Here is a 17,708-nt window from a genome sequence, read left to right as displayed (position 1 = left end):
GTGTTCTCTGTAGAACTCTAGGGGTCCCCTCCTTTGTCCATGGTGAGCCCACCAATATTTTCCCAGACTCATCTCAAAGCACAACCTGTGAAGCTTTCCCAAACACCTCCCAAAAGAACCAGTTATTCTAATGTACCAGTTGTTCACACCATTACTATACCATTTGTCATGCTGAACTGGAATTGTCTATGCACATTCTCTCTCTTATTAAAGTGTGAGCCCTCCAGAGAAAGAGACTTGTCTGATTCCCTTTCGAGAAACTTCCCTCTTCTCCCTCATAGAACATAACAGAAGTTTGGTAAATTTTGTAGAATAAATAAAGGAACAAATGATAATGTTTTACTTAGATATAGTACTTTACAGTTTTACTTACAATAATAATATATATTTGGATGGCACTTTAAGAGCTTACAGAATGAGCTACATATTCTATTAGATTTAGATACATATTCTATTTGATTCTCAAAATATTATAAGGTAAAGCAGATATTATTAGCACCTAACTTTTACAGCTGCCAACATTCAGAGTAAGAGACTTCTCCACTTCACCCAAAACTAGTAAGAGAAGGAATGGGGACATAAACCCAGATTCTGATTTCAAATTTCAAATATAGGACTGATTTCAAATATAGGACTCAAGCCATCACACTTGGCACTCTGAGATAAGAGGGAATATTTGAATAAGGGAAATTTACTCTGAGACTCATTCCAGAATAGAAATGACTGATTTCAATCTGGACCCACAGAAGGTGGTCTTAACACCTCCTGAAAAGATAAGGCAGCTCCTTTTTGTTTTGTTAAAGCATTTTAGAATTTTGAAGTTAAAGATTTTTGAGCAGCTATATCTGAGGCAACAAAGTAAAGGCCTGTGAAGAAGAAAAAGGAGATAGAGAAATATAATCCAGAATACCCCTAGAAGGCTTTGGATGAAGGAGGTATTTGATAGTGATTAAAGGCAATGAGACAATTAGGCAAGGAAAAAAAAATAAAAGGCATCCAAATTTGAAAGGAAGAAGTTAAATTATCTCTGTTCAAAGATGAGACTATCTTACATATAGAAAATTCTAAAGACACACACACACACACACACACACACACACACACACACATAACTGTTAGAGCTAATAAGTAAATTCAGGAAAGCTCCAGGATACAAATTCGACACACAAAAATCAGTTATAATTTTATACACTAATAATGAATAACCCAAAAAGGAAATTAACAGTTCCATTTACAATAGCATCAAAATTTTTTTAAAAATCTACAAATGAATTTAACTAAGGAGGCAAAAGATTTGTACATTAAATACTATAAAACATTACTGAAAGAAGTTAAAGAATACACAAATGGAAAGACATCCCATGTTTATGAATTAGAAGACTTAATTTTCTTAATGACAATACTACTTTCTTAATGACAATACTACTCAAAATGACCTACAGATTCAATGCAATCCCTATGAAAATCCCAATGGTGCTTTTTCAGGAAGAGAAAAACCCATCTTAAAATTAATATGGAATCTCAAGGGACTCAGAATAACCAAAACAATTTTGAAAATAAAGAACAAAGTTGAAGAACACATATTCCCTGATTTCAAAACTTACTGCAAAAGAATAATCATCAAAATTGTATGGTACTAGCATAAGGACAGAAATGTAGACAAATGGAACAAAATAGAGAGTCCAAAAATAAACCTTTGCACAGTCTTTTGAATTTTAACAAGGTTGCCAAGACCATTCAATGGGAAAAGGACAGCATTTTCAATGAATGGTGCTAAGCAAGTTAGATATCCACATGCAAAACAAGGAAGTTGGATTACCTTATAACATGTACAAAAATTAACTCAAATGAATCAAACACCTAAACATAAGAAATAAAACCCTTAGAAAAAAACATAGGGGAAAATCTTCTTGACACTGAATTTAGCAATGATTTCTTGGATATGACACCAAAAGCCCAGACAAGAAAAAAAAAAAAAGATAAACTGGTCTTCATCAAAATTATAAACTGTTCCGTTTCAAAGGATGCTGTCAATGAAGTGAAAAGGTAACCCATGGCATAGGAGAAAATATTTGCAGAGTATATATCTAATAAAGGATCAATATTCAGAATATATAAAGAATTCCTATGGCCTAACAGCAAAAAACAAACCACCCAATCCAAAAATGGGCAAAGGACTTAAATGGACATTTCTCCAAAGAGGATATACAAATGGCCAATACGCACATGAAAAGACATTCAACATCACTAGCCATTAGGGAAATGTAAATCAAAACAATGAGGTACCACTACACACCCATTAGGATACCTATTATCCAACAAAGGGGGAGGAGAATAAAAAGTATTGGCAAGTGTTTGGATGCATCCCACAGCCCTACAAGCCCTGTACTTGCCCATCCTTGTGACCGAAGAAAGAGCTCAGAGTTAGCAAAAGAGACATTAATGGTTTAATGGATAGATGGAGCTTACATGTCTGAAGCAAGGTCCTGGAGCAACACCCCACTGTGTGTGGCAGGTGGCAGGGACAGAACATGGCAGCAGTCTTTGCTCTCAGGGGCAGGGGGAGGTTACCAGTTATAGGGTGAATTGACATCAGATTGGTTCACTGGTTACCAGAGAAACCAGCAGAGGGGCATGCCCCTCACAACCTCTTTGATAAGCTATCCTGGTACCTAAAGTTAAACCAATCATTAGCTGGGGTCTGGGGCAAGTATGTAGGAAGGTTAGTCAGGTGAGTAGCATGTAAATGAAGTAGGCACTGGTTGAGCAGGGGATGTACAGAGAGCAAGAGAATAGCCATCTTGGATGGCCTGATCATACAGCAAGGATGTGGAGGAGTTGGAACCCTTGTTCCTTGAGAATGTAAAATGGTGCAGCTGCTGTGGAAAACAGTTCGGCAGTTCCTCAAAAAGTTAACCATAGAATTACCAGATTATCCAACAATTCTACTTCTAGATATATACCCCAAAGAATTGAAAGCAGGTATTCAAACAGATACTTGTACACCAGTTTTCATGGCAGCATTATTCACAATGGCCAGAAAATGGAAACAACTCAAATGTCCATCAGCAGATGCATGGATAGGTATATACACACAATGGAATATTATTCAGCCTTAAAAAGGGATGAAATTCCAATATGTGCTAAAATATGGATGAACCTTGAAAATATTATGCTCATTGAAATAAAGACACAAAAGGCTACATACTTATTGTTTGATTCCACTTATGCAAAACTGAACTTTATTAGAGAAAAGAATGTAAGTGTAAAGAAGATTTTTTAATAGGAATTAATAGTAAAGTTATGACTTTTAATATTGCCTTTGAGAATAATTTTTTTATCTCCAAAATTTGCTCTAGTCTTAGTTTTATCCAGTCCAACCTACTGTTGTACTTGAATTTCTAGTAGTTTACTGTCACTTGAATACATTTCTTAAGAGGGGATTTGTAATTCCTTTATAATTTCCCAGTAGTTAAATTTCCCAGTAGGAAATTTACAATTCCTTACACTCAGATTTCTCAGATGATATCTTAATTTCATACACATGTCCCTCCTCCTCTATAGTACCCTAATTAATTGCATTTGGTTTTCTCAACTTGTTCATAATTGAAAAGATCTGGAAACTGGGTCACCTAAAATATGTTTACAAATATTTTAATTGCTCATCTCTTTTGTTTTCTTTCCCATCCTCACTTTTAATCAGGCCATCCTGTCATACTCCTTAAGGATAAAGGTTTAATTCCCATTACCTTTTGATAACACCAAGGACTAAAACCACAGTTTGTGTACAATTCAGGATGCTTGCATATGCTGCTTTTCCCCCTTGACTGTCTTATAGCATTTCTATTAGAAGGTTGGTATATATAAATGCAGACCCCTATTTAACAAAATGTATTCCACAGAATGTTAATGGATATTTCTTGAAAAAAATTATTCTGTGATCAAATAAGTTGAGAAAAACTTAATTAAAAATACTAAATTAAAATAGATTTTTTTCTGTACAACATTAAAATGCAAACCCCATCAGATGAAGAATTGTGTCTTTGTTCTCTGTTGTGTCTCCAGTGCCAAGAACAGTGCCTGACACTTAGGAGGCATTGAATGAATATTTGTTGAGTGAGTGTGAATAACTTTTCAGAGCCTTTAATTACCTCATGCCCATTCAATTTCCAAGAAAAGAATGTTGTACATAGATGTCCAAACATTTTTGGCTGTTGATCTCTTTTTTTCCCCAAAACACTTAGCAAAGCTGGTGTTCCTCTGCACACATTTAGAAAAATACTATTGAAAGGCCTCCTAAATCAATTATTTGTGCCTCTTTGTTATAATTCTTATAAAATATTTTAATGGAGAAGAAATTAAAAATTTCTTAACCATTGATAACATTTGTCTTTCTGGCCAAATAAAATGACAAGTGTAAAAGTACTTTGACATATGAAATGTCACCTGTAGGCCGTAAGATTTAGTTTAAGTTTAAAATTAGTGCTTGGAAATAAAATCTGAATAAATCTAGGCTTCTAAATAGATCTTAGCAAGGGAACTCACCTAGTCTATTAGGGACTTTCCCGAAACACCTGGTTAACAGAGCCATGCTCTCTGAGATGATGAGCTTGAGATTTCATGCCTCCCCCCCCACAAAACCTGTAACATTTTTTGTGGCACCCCTATATCTCTCTTTTTTAAAAAATAACTTTATTGATATGTAAGTCACACACCATAAAATTCACTCATTTAAAGTATGCAGCGCTGCGGTTTTTAGTATATTCACAGAATTTTGCAACCACCTCCAAAATCTCGTTTTACAACATTTTCATCCTACCACACCAGAGTAGACACTCCAGAACACCTGCCTTGTACATCCTATTTTCTGAAACTCTGAACTAGGTCACACCACCAATGTGCCAAGAAATGAGCAAGAACAAGAATATCCTTGAAAGGACTGATAAAAGTGAACTTTTACCTCATGCCCACTTCACCTGACCAATTAATAAAGTACACATCTAGCTTTACCTCATCTTTTACCAATGAAGACTTCACTTGATCAATTACCTCATCTTGCACCAATTAACCCTTTTTAAAAACAACTTATCTTCCTCTCTTTTCCCCTTAAAAACCCTGAGCCCCTCCCTCTCCTGTAATTAGGATACTATTTGGATTTCTACCTAAATCTGTGTACCCCAAACTGCAGTTCTTTGATCCCAAATCAACATTTAACCTCTTGAACTGGATTCTTGTTTTTTACAGGTTGACATCACATAAATGGTATCATACAATATCTGGTCTTTTGTGATTACCTCTTTCACTTAGCGTTTATTCAAGGTTCATCTACTTTATAACATGTATCAATACTTCATTTCTTTTTCTGGCTGAATATATTACACTGTATGGATATACCACCTTTGTTTATCCATTCATCAGCTGATGAACATTTGAGTTGTTTCCACTTTTTGGCTATTATGAGCATTCATGAACGCATTTTTGTGAGGACATGTCTTCATTTCTCTTGGGTATATACCTAAGAATAAAATTGCTGGCTTGTATTGTAACTCTGATTAATAATGTGAGGAACTACCAAATTGTTTTCCAAAGTGGGTGCAACATTTTACATTCCTGTAAGCAATATATGAGGGTTCTAATTTCTCCATATCCTTGTTAACTTGTTATTGTTTGTTTGTTTTTTTATTTCACCATCCTAGTGGGTATGAAGTGATTACAGCTTTGATTGACATTTACCTAATAACTAATAATGTCAAGCATCTTTTCATATTCTTGTTGGCTATTAGTATATTTTTATTGAAGAAATGTCTATCCAAATTCTGTGCTCTTTTTTAATTGGCTTATTTGTCTTTTTATTATTGAGTTGTAAGGTTTATTGAAAATATATTCTGGGGCTTCCCTGGTGGTGCAGTGGTTGAGAGTCCCCCCTGCCGATGCAGGGGGCACGGGTTTGGGCCCCGGTCCGGGAAGATCCCACGTGCCGTGGAGCAGCTGGGCCCGTGAGCCATGGCCGCTGAGCCTGTGCGTCCGGAGCCTGTGCTCCGCAACGGGAGAGGCCACAACAGTGAGAGGCCCACAAACATAAAAAAAAAAAAAAAAAAAAAATATATATATATATATATATATATATATATATATATATGTATTCTGGATACAAATCCTTTAGCAGAGATATAATTTACAAATATTTTCTTTCAGTCTGTGGGTTGTCTTCATTCTCTTGATAGTGTCCTTTGAAGTAAATGTTTTAATTTTAATGAAATCCCATTTATCCTCTTTGTTCTTTTGTCACTTGCACTTTTGGTGTCATATCTAAGAAACTGTTGTCTAACCCAAGGTCACAGAATTACTCCTAAGTTTTCTTCTGTAAGCTTTATAGTTTTAGCTCATATTTAAGTCTATGATCCATTCTGAGTTCATTTTTGTATACAATGTGAGGTAGGGGGTCAAACTTAATACTTTTCCATGTGAATATTCAGATGTCCCAGTACCATTTATTGATAAGATTATATTTTCCCATTGAATTATTTTGGCACCCTTATTAAAAATCAACTGACCATAAATATAAGAGTTAATATCTGGACTCTCACTTATATTCTATTGACCTATATTTCTATTCTTATTCCAGTACTACACTATCTTGATTACCGTAACTTTGTAGTAAGTTTTGAAATAGGGAAGTATGAGTTTTCCAATTTTGTTCTTTTCTTCCAAGGTTCTTTTGGCAATATATCCCTTTTATTTCCATAAAATGTTAGTATCAGCTTGCCAATTTCTGCAAAGGGGAATCTGGAATTTTTACAGGGATTGTAATGAATCTGTGGATCAATACAAAGAGTATTGCCATTATAACACTATTAACTCTGCCAATGCATGAACATAGGATGTCCTTCCATTTACTTAAATCGTTTTTTTTGACAGTGTTTTGTAGTGTTCTGTGTACAAGTCTTGTACTTCTTGTACTTCCTTTGTTAAATTTATTCCTGGTCTTTTAAATTTATTTATTTATTTTTGCCTGCATCGGGTCTTCATTGCTGCACGTGGGCTTTCTCTAGTTGCAGCGAGTGGGGGCTACTCTTCTTTGCAGTGCATGGGCTTCTCATTGCAGTGGCTTCTCTTGTTGCAGAGCACAGGCTCTAGGTGCACAGGCTTCAGCAGTTGTGGCACAAAGGCTCGTAGTTGTGGCTCACGGACTCTAGAGCTCAGGCTCAGTAGTGGTGGCACACAGGCTTAGTTGCTCTGAAGCATGTGGGATCTTCCCAGACCATGGCTCAAACCCATGTCCCCTGCATTGGCAGGCAGATTCTTAACCACTGCATCACCAGGGAAGTCCCTGTATTTGCCTTTAAATCATACAAAAGAATAAAACAGTTAGAAACAAAAATATGTTTATATTGTCTTTTATATTTAGCTATGTATTTACCTTTTCCAGTGCTCTTTATTTCTTTGTATGGGTTTGAGTTACCATCTAGTGTCCTTTTATTTCAGCCTGAAGGGCTTCCTTTAGTACTTCTTATTAAATAACTCTGCTAGTGACAAACTGTCTCAGAGTTTGTTTACCTGGGAATATCTTAATTTCTCCTTCATTTTTGAAGGACAGTTTTGCTGGATATAGAATTCTTGGTTGACAGTCCATTTCTTTCAGTATTTTGACTATGTCATCTCATCTCATCTTCTGACCTCCATGGTTTCTAATGAGGATCCTTTGTATGTGATGAGTCACCTCTCTTGCTGCTTTCAATATTGTCTTCTTGTCTTTGGCTTTCTAAAGTTTCATTATGGTGAGTCTTTGTGTAGATCATTTAGAGTTTATCTTACAGTTCACTGAGCTTCTAGGATGTGTAGAATAATGCTTTTCATCAAATTTTGGAAGTTTGGGGCCATTATTTCTTCAAATATTCTTTCTGCCCCTTTATCTCTTCTCTCCTCCTGAGACATTCATTTTGCATATGTTCATATGCTCGATTGTATGCACAGGTCTCTAAGGTGCTGTTCATTTGTCTTCATTCTTTTTTTTTTTTTTTCCTATTCCTAGGACTGGATAATTTCAATTCACCTATCTTCAAGTTGACATTCTTTCTTCTGCAAGCTCAGATTTGTTTTTAACACGTCTACTAAACTTTTCTTATTTTTGTGATTGTACTTCTCAACTCCAGAAGGTCTACTGAGGTTTATTTTGATTATTTTTCTTTTTATTTATATTGTCTAATTGGTAAGATATCATTGTCATGCTTTCCTTTAATTCTTTTGTTATTTCAACATATCTATAATAGTTGGTTTAAATTCTTTGGCTACTAAGTTCACTATCAGTTCCCCCTCAGGGACATTTTCTTTGGCTCCCTTTGTTTTTATCCACGTATGTGTCATATTTTTATTTTCCTCTGAATGTGTCATAATTCTTTTGAAATTGGATACTTTAGATAGTATATTGAATAATATAACAACTATGGTATCAGATCACCCTCCTCTCCAAAGTTTCTTATTGTTGTCGGTATTCTGAAATATGTGGCCAATGAGTTCTCTCCTAGGCTTTTTTTAAAGTTCTTGTTTTTATTTTTAATCTGAGTTCCTAGGGGTCATTCTTGTGGCCAGCCAATGATCTATACGAAGATTTCCTTAAATGCTTTGTCTACATGTCTTTCACCCTTTGCCAAAGGGATCTGTGTGCGAAGGTATGCCTTCAAATTTCAGGTAATTTATGAAGCAGTCTTAGCTTTCACTTCTTGCTTGTGCAATGTCAATGTCAGCTAAATGTGGACTGGAATGGCTGAAGCCTTCTCCTTTTCAGGTCAAGTCCTGCACACACACACACACACACACACTGCCTTCTAGATCCTCAGAAATATGTCAGGGCTTTCTGAAGTTCCTTAGTTCTAGTTACCTAGCTCCAGGACTTCCTTTAAATTTTTTGGTCATACTCTTTTTTGCCTCAACTGAAATCACAGCCTTAGACCAACAGCTATGATGTTGCCAGCAGATTACTATTATTTCAGGTAATATCCTGGGGATAGAGCTTTTAGTTGTTGTTGAGCTAGCTCTGAGTCAAAACAAATAGCCCCAACACCCTGGGAATGAAAATTTTCCAGGTAGCTGCAAATACAGACAAAATATCAATGGTACTATACAGATGGGTATTTTAATCAAGTTCCAGAATTGGTCATCCCTCTCCATTGGCTGCAAGACTGCTGGCTTGTCATGACTACCCCACTACCTGGCTGGAGACGAAAGGGGGATGGGAATAGCCCATGTTAAAATGACATAGATACTGCTACCTTACAGAAGTTTAGTTTCTCTTGCATAGACAATTTTCAATTTGTTCTGTGGTTTTGGTTAATTTCTAAAGTCGTGAAATGATTTTAGTTGTTTTGCCTGTATTTTCTGTTTTTGTGAGAAAGGAGTTTCACCATCTCGCTCTGCCATTCCACAACACTTACTTTAAGTGTTACTTTTTTATACTGGCTGTGCCTGTGTAATTAGAATAATATGTGTGGGTGTTAAATCAATGTCCATTTGTACTCCATCAAGGGTCAGACCTGGCCAACTCAGAGTTTAGAGTTTCTTTTCAAATTATAGTTTCTCCCACAATATGGAAGTACTTCTCTTCTATTAAGAAGGAAACAGGAGAATATTATGTAAGAGAAGTCTATGCCAGGAAGGAGAAGTAGATCAATTGCCCCTTCTATCCTGGTGGATTATGGGAAAGAAAAGAGAGTTGACTAAGTACTATGGAAAGATCTTTCATTTCTTCATTTCCCCCACTCAGGATGAACCCCAAGGAAAGGGACCCAGTGGAAAGATCCAGATGCACATGCCTGAAGATCCTGAAGGAGGGTGCCCAGAAAGACTGTCTTAAAGTATCTCTCCTTCTTTCCCAAGGCCCATACATGGTACTCAAAAATGTGACCAGATGTTGAGGTGCTGATTGGAGCAGCTTACTGGCTAAGACCCAGGGTCTGAATGAAGTGGTTGCCACATTTAAAATACCATATAAATGCCCTAGACTGTGAGTTCTAGTCACAGATGCTTGCATATCCTCCAAAACATCAAATAAAACCAGCTGTACCTGAAAGGCTGAGTGGCTGCCTCATGGCAGGACCCAGAAGAGACCAATAAGATTCTAGAGAATGCTACATGAGTTCCAATCATTTGTCTTCTGTGTTGCCATGAGGTTGTCCTTGGAAAAAAAGCAAGGGATGGAGGCAGGAGTAGAGATGGGGAGAGGACATCTGAAAAGCATTTATCCAAAAGAGACTGAGTCACTGAAAATACACTGTTCAAACTAGTATAGCCTGTGATGCAAGAAATAGGAAGTTGCAAGTCTCTGCCTTCCCCTCCCAAGGGGATGTGAGGAGACTGTAAAGAAGATCAGCCATTTACTAGAAAATAAAGAAGCTAATTTTCTTTGTACATCTAAGTATAGTACAAGTTCACACGTGATCCAATTGCATCTTTTTACTTTTTCCCAGTCAGACAGAAGAAGTATGCTCTCCTCTCCTTTCTCTTTTCCTCTCTGGTACACCCCACAGAAGTGCTAGGGCTATGGTCAACCTGACAGAAGCAAATTTCTGTGCTTGTTCTCACTGCTAGGAATCTCCATGTAAGGTCATAAGAGGACTCCAATGCTTCAAGTTCCCCTGCCTTGAACGCCCCCTACCTCTTCCCCTTCTCCATATGATGTGCTGCCTGTCCTTAGTAAATCAGCTTGCACATCTGTCTCCTACTCCCCCTCTTGAGTCAAACACCAGTTCTCTGGGCTCCCACAGCACCCTACCCACCTCCATCTTCCTCCCTCCTACAATATTTCATGTTTTCACTTCTCTTCTTTCCCTACTGGACTGTGAGCTTCTGGATGCCTGTTCTGTGTTTTATTTGCCTTTTCTCAGTACCTAATCTAGTAACTGGAAAACAGAAGATATTAATTCTGGCACTGGGTGTTTATTACTTTTGATTCTGTGTCTCAAATTTTACTACTCTGTACTTTTTGTTCACTCAAATTATTGAGCACCTACCACAGGTCTAGTACTAAATAAAACCCAGCCCTTAAAGTTGAGGAGCTTATAATTCTGTGGGGCAGATAAATACACTGAAATACAATGTGTTGAGTATTTTAAGGAAAAAAAGTGTTGTTAAGCAGAATAGACAAAGCCCTAACTTTCATGAGAAATCAAGGTAGATTTCATATGGGATGATATGTTTTGAATCTCAAAGAATGAGTAAAATTCTGCAAGAAAAGTATAGGTGACACGGAGGGGTGGTCACTGACAGTATGTGAAAAGCAAGGAAAGATAATTCACGTTCACATGTTTAACATTTATTATTCCACCCAAGAGTTGAAATGATGGATATAGGTTGACTGAAAGTGTTAACCATATTTAGTGGGTGGAATCTGGGAGCTGGCTGAATCACAATCCCACGTCTTAGACCTGAGCTTTCAGCACCAACTTAATTTCTAAGTAAAACTACAGACTTAATCATTATATTTAGATTGGCAATGGCTCTCATTCATCTATGCCATCATAAGGTAGGAAAGGATTTTCAGTGTCATCTCTTCCAGTTTCCCTGACAATGTGGAATCCTTCCTGGAGTATCCACATCAGGAGTTCAACCAATAGTGTGGCCCATGTTCTGGCAATGTTTCCTCTCAAGTAAAATGCTAAAGAGGACAGCTACTGCTTGATCTAAATGTCTTCTTTACTCAAAACCTTAATCTGTTTGAAGATTATATCTGAAGCATATCTGGATTTCCTAACACTTGCTCTGGTTTGAGGAAATGAATAATAGGGGAGAGAGAAATTATGATTTTCAGTGTGTGAAACTCTTGAATACTTATGTGCACTACATCAGAACAATATCTTGCTCTCTCTTTCTCTCTCTGTGTGTCTCTGTGTAGACTGTACTTGGCTCTTTCTCTTTATCGGGTTGAGTAAATCTGTCTCTTACACGCTTTGATATGTCTGTCAATAAGATCTCATTAGAGATACTTAATGAATATTTAACTATAAACGTAAAACATAGACAATAGCAATATAGAATGTGGACATCAAAAAGTATTTGAACAGATAAAGATATCTACAGTGAAGGAAAAATAATATAAACAATACAAGAAGAATACCATAAATGTAACTTTATAAAGAGATGCTATAGGTGACTAGGTGCCAAATGAATGCTAAAGAAAATAGGTGCTTTAAAGATCAGAGACAAAGGAAGTTATCAGAGGTCTGTATGAGTTCAGGAGAATATCCCAGAAGTGAGGTGGGGTGTGGGGATTGTGGGCTTGAGCTGAGAACAGGAGAATAGGTGGGGTGAGTGGTTATCTTTGGGGAGAGAAAAGGGGATGTGATTAGGAAAGGGCATGAAGAAGACTTCTGGTGAGCCAGCAAGGTTCTAGTTTTTGAGTGAAGTGGTAATTACACTTGTGTTCATTTGTTTTATGAAGTTTTCTGTATGTGTTAAATTCCACCATAAAGTAGTTTAGAGAAAAGATTCATGGATGGAAAAGGCTCTGTTAATTAAAAATAAAGTGCTCCTGAAGCCTCCACTATGACACTGGGAGGTCAAAGATGAGTAAGATATAGTCATGGCTCTCTGGAAGCTCCCATTCTACACACAGGGAGGAGAGGCGGTGACTGGAGATGAGTCCAGAAAGGTAGCCAGGAACAAGGTCATGGACACTTTGTACACAATGCTAAGGCACTTCAACTTTCTCCAATAAATAACAAGAACCCACAAACAGTTTTAGGCAGATTTATGCAATGAGATTTTCATATTAGAAAGCTAACTCTGGTCATAACATAACATATGAAATGGAAACGAGATAAAACTCAGGGCCAGTATCTCTGATAAAGTCTTATATTGTTTTCACTTTCTCAGATACACGTTTTCCTTTCCTAACAGCTTTGAACTTCTGAACAGCTGTGTCACAATCTTATATTTTCCAGAATAGTGTACACAGTCCTTGCCAGTCACAATAAATACAATTTAGCTGCTTTAATCCTTTTTGTTAGAGTAGAAGGAGAAAAATAGAAATATTAGTTGAATAAATGAATGGACCAAAAATAGAAATATTAGTTGAATAAATGAATGGACCAATGAATTATCTTAATGTCTTTGGCCTCCTAAAACCTATTGAGTTGTGTCCAATTTTATCAGCAACATCTGGTTAGTTCCTAAATTTTTATTTTTCTCCTGATTGCATTTATCCCATCTCTATCTCATTAAATCCCTTTCACCATACCAGGAAATTTCTTTTTATTTTATTTATTTATTATGGCGGCACGCAGGCTTTCTCTAACTGCAGCGAGTGGGGGCTACTCTTTGTTGTGGTGAGAGGGCTTCTCATTGTAGTGACTTCTCTTGTTACGGAGCACAGGCTCTAGGCATGTGGGCTTCAGTAGTTGTGGCACATGGGCTCAGTAGTTGTGGCTCAAGGGCTCTAGAGTGCAGGCTCAGTAGTTGTGGTGCATGGGCTTAGTTGCTCCGTGGCATGTGGGATCTTCCCAGACCAGGGCTCAAACCCATATCCCCTGCATTGGCAGGCGGATTCTTAACCACTGCACCACCAGGGAAGCCCCATACCAGGAAAATTTAAAGAGGTATTTATAGTAAATAAGCCCCCAGTTGGTATATATCTCTATAAAAATATAATTTTAATTATATTATTTTATATTATAAAAATATATTTAGGGCTCCCCTGGTGGCGCAGTGGTTGAGAGTCCACCTGCTGATGCAGGGGACACGGATTTGTGTCCCAGTCCGGGAAGATCCCACATGCTGCAGAGCGGCTGGGCCCGTGAGCCATGGCTGCTGAGCCTGCGCGTCCAGAGCCTGTGCTCTGCAACGAGAGAGGCCACAACAGTGAGAGGCCCGCGTACCGCAAAATAAAATATATATATATATATTTATATTTATTAATATATTTAAATATACACTTACATATTTAGTATATTTAAATTTTGTATTTACAAATATATTTAAATAAAAGTTTAAAGGGGGCCATAGCTCTAAGATTTTCCTGTAAGCATTGTGGGTGCTTGTTTACAAGGTTGCATTCAAGGGTCACTGCCCAGAACCCAGATTTCAGGAAATACTGATGGGAAAGAATGAGAAAAAGGGCAAAGGATCAGCAATCATGTCATTGGTGTCAACAGTTCCTCAACTTAATAACACTTGCATCATGTCTGTAGGAGAATCTGAGCTATTTTCAGAATTTTGTTTCCCATGTTCTGACAAGAACCCTTCCCTTTTCTTTTTTATCAAGGGTGTGTTTTTTTTCTTTCTTTTAAGTCAATGGTTTTGAGTGGAAAATGCCCTAGAGCAGTAAGAGGAGGAAGGAAGCTCCAGAAAACCTCAGTGATGAGAACAAGGAGCCCCAGTTTTTACAAGAATATTGTGTGGCTCTGTGCATGTGTGTGCATGTGTTTTTGAGGTTGGGGTGGAAAAAAGAGAGGGTGGAGTACAGAGGACTTTATCCTCTGCTAATTCTCAACACATCCAGGATAGGGGAAAACTTCAGGAAGGACCTAAGAAAACATGGAAGGTCAGATACAAGCTGAGGTCCAATTTGAAAATCAATCTAAGACCCCTTTAGCTTAAACCAGCAAGAAAGTAAAGGTCAGCCAGTGGTCAGGTTTGAAAGTCTCTATCCACCTCTGACAGTAGACTTTAGGATGGAAATCACCAGGCCTTTATCCAGAAAGAAGAGAAGCATAGCCTACAGGGAGAAAATCCTTCTAAGCAGATGTCTACTCCTAACAGTTTCAAGTCCAGGTGTGAAAAAATAAATCAAGACTTATGTACCACATTCTACATATTTGAAAGTTCTAAGTCAAAGTAAGAGGCTGTTAAATTAAATATTTTATATCATCTTACATGGATTATAATAGTTTGGAAAACCAAGTTCAAATTCCAAATTTTCACATTCTGCTCAGAGTTCTGTTCTTGAACGTGGTAGCATGACAGAGCTGGTCCCTGGACCCCCAGCCCACAGTCTGCTTCCCCTTTCCACCTCTGGATCTGTTCTGTAATGTGATGAGCCATGAACACATGTGAGTACCCCAGGCTGCCTGTCCAAGCCCTGTCTCTATCCCTACAAATAGCAATTCTGTGGCTAGCCCTTGGGCCTAGGCTTGGGTCATCCCTTGGATGAATTTTACAGAAAGAGGGAGAAAGAGGGTGAGCTCATGGGCCACAGCACAAGGTACTGTGCCTGGGAAGAGAAGAGTCAGGGGAGAGTGGGTGCCCAAAGCAAGCTACATTTTAACTTAATTTAGGGTAACTATACTTTCTCTGATTCACCATCAGATTTTACACTTGACCAGCAGGATAAAACCAGAGGAAATCTAGGAAACAACAAATCAGTTGTTTTTAGTAAGGACAAGCCAAGCTCATTAAAAGAGCTGAAAGGACTTTAACACAGGAACCCAGAATACTGAATTGTGGTCCCATGTCTATCACTCACCAACAGGTCCACCCCCAAAATTTGTGGAGCCATGGGAAAGAGTACAAATGGTCTTCCTCATACCATACACCTAGCTATGTGAAAGTTAAAATCAAGTATCAAACTGTTAAATAAAATATGTCCTGTCCTATTACTCTGACAAATATGCCTTCATAATGATCTGGAAGGCCAGGTACAAATTCAGAATTCTTGGCCTCTTCAAACTTGGTGTGGAAGATTGCTGCACCCCTACCCTTGCTCTTCCAGCCCTTGGCTCCTTCCTACACACTGAGGGATCTCACACCTTAATTTACACATCCAAGGTATGTCCACAGCACTCCCCACTCCCTACCCTTTCCATCCTTGATGTCAACTGCTGCCCTGATAACTCGGAGGCCTAAAGAAGGGCACAACACAAGCGTGGTTCACTCACTAGACGACTGGCCCAGGGAAAAGCCCAAGCAAGTAAGCCTGGAAGCAGGTAAATATGGTATAGTCCACAGGCTCCATGTAGGCATATCCACTTGGACCTGCCAGCTCCTTACCAGGGAAGGGGGCAGCCAAGGAAAGGCTAGCATGTGGCCCACGGGCTGCCAGTACTACTACACATGCACCTGGCCCCAGGAACAACCTGCCCCTTATGGCCCTTGTCAGGCATCTGAACTCTATCATTGACCCCAAGGAGAAGAATCTGAATGAGATGTTGTTTTGTGAGCCACTATGATTCAGGCTTCACAGTCTTCTCATACCCTGGAAATTCATCCAGCGGGGACAGGAAACTGGGAGCTGAAAAACTTGACCAATTCAGACCACCTGCTGAAGCAGCAGCTGTCAGCTATTGAGGAGACGTCCTTCGAGATCTCAGGGCTGGAGTTCTCTTAGGCTTTATCTTAGGGCAAGAAGTTATAGCTGTGGCATTTAATAGCAAGTGGTGAAGATGAAAGAAAATTTCCCAGCTTCTATTAGTAAAAAACTAATTTTGTATTGGTAAAAGAATAGATAAATAGATCAATGGAACATAATAGAGAACGCAGAAATAGACCCACATAATATAGTCAACTGATTTCTGACAAAGGCAAAGGCAGTACAATGGAGCAAAGATAGTCTTTTCAGCAAATGGTGCTGGAACATCTCGACATCACATGTCAAAAAACCAAAGAATCTAAACACATACATTACACCCTTCACAAAAGTTAAATCAAAATGGACCACAGATCTAAATGCAAAAGGAAAAACTATAAAACTCCTAGAAGATAACAGGAGAAAACACAGCAGAAATGACCTCAGGTTTGGTGATAACTTTTTAGATACCACACCAAAGGCATGATCCAGGAATGAATTGATAAACTGGACTTCATTAAAATTAAAATTTTCTGCTCTGTGAAAGATACTGTCAAGAGAATGGGGGTGATAATGATGTCTCAATGCAAATTCATCAATTATAACAAATGTATCACTCTAGAGGGCGTTGTTAATAATGGGGGAGGCTACGCATAGGTGGGGGTAGAGAGAATATAGGAATATATAGAAATCTCCTTTCAAGCATGCCGTGAACCTAAAACTGCTCTAAAAAGTAACATCCATATTAAAAAAAGTATCTAGGCAAAACAGAAACCAAAAAAAAAATTTTTTTTTGATCAGCCATAAAAGATTGAATTATCTTTCTATTCTCTCTATAGAAAGTATTACCAATAATACTTATCAGTAAGAGGTGATAGAGTATGCAGTCATAAATGTAGGGATAATTACGGTAGAGGAATGTAAGTCAGACACTGTTTCAAACTTATTTTTAAAGAGATATTGCTATAGACTGATTTGTGTCCCCTTAAAATTCACATGTTGAAATCCTAAGCTTCAATGTGATGGTATTAGGAGGTGAGGACTTTGGGAGGTGATTAGGTCATGAGAGTGAAGCCCTCATGAATGGAATTAGTGCCCTAATAAAAGAGACCCCCAAAGAGCTCCCTCACCTCTTCTACCATGCGAAGACACAGTGAGAAAACAGCTGTCTGTGAACCAGAAGTCCACACCAAACATGGAATCTGCCAGTGCCTCAATCTTGAACTTCCCAGCCTCCAAAAGCGTAAGAAATAAATTTCTGATGTTTATAAGCCACCCAGTCTATGGTTTTCTGTTAGAGGAGTCTGAATAGACTAAGGCAGAAATCCAGGAACTAAAAAAAAATTAAAAAATTTTTAAATAAATAAAAACGCAGTACCCCACCCACTCCTACCAGTTTTCGAGCATTAACTATATTCCAAATACTAGTACTTGC

At 38.0% G+C, this 17,708-nt stretch overlaps 1 protein-coding gene across 2 annotated transcripts in view; it reads right to left on the bottom strand.

Annotated features, from left to right (window-relative positions):
- The window catches only part of TNFSF18 (TNF superfamily member 18), a 113,723-nt gene that overhangs the window by 94,955 nt on the left and 1,060 nt on the right, over positions 1 to 17,708 (bottom strand). The window lies entirely within an intron of this gene.

Source organism: Tursiops truncatus, chromosome 1, assembly GCF_011762595.2.
Source record: "Tursiops truncatus isolate mTurTru1 chromosome 1, mTurTru1.mat.Y, whole genome shotgun sequence".
NCBI lineage: Eukaryota > Metazoa > Chordata > Mammalia > Artiodactyla > Delphinidae > Tursiops > Tursiops truncatus.
The sequence above is the reverse complement of the archived record's forward strand: the minus strand, read 5'-3'. Positions and strand labels throughout refer to the sequence as shown.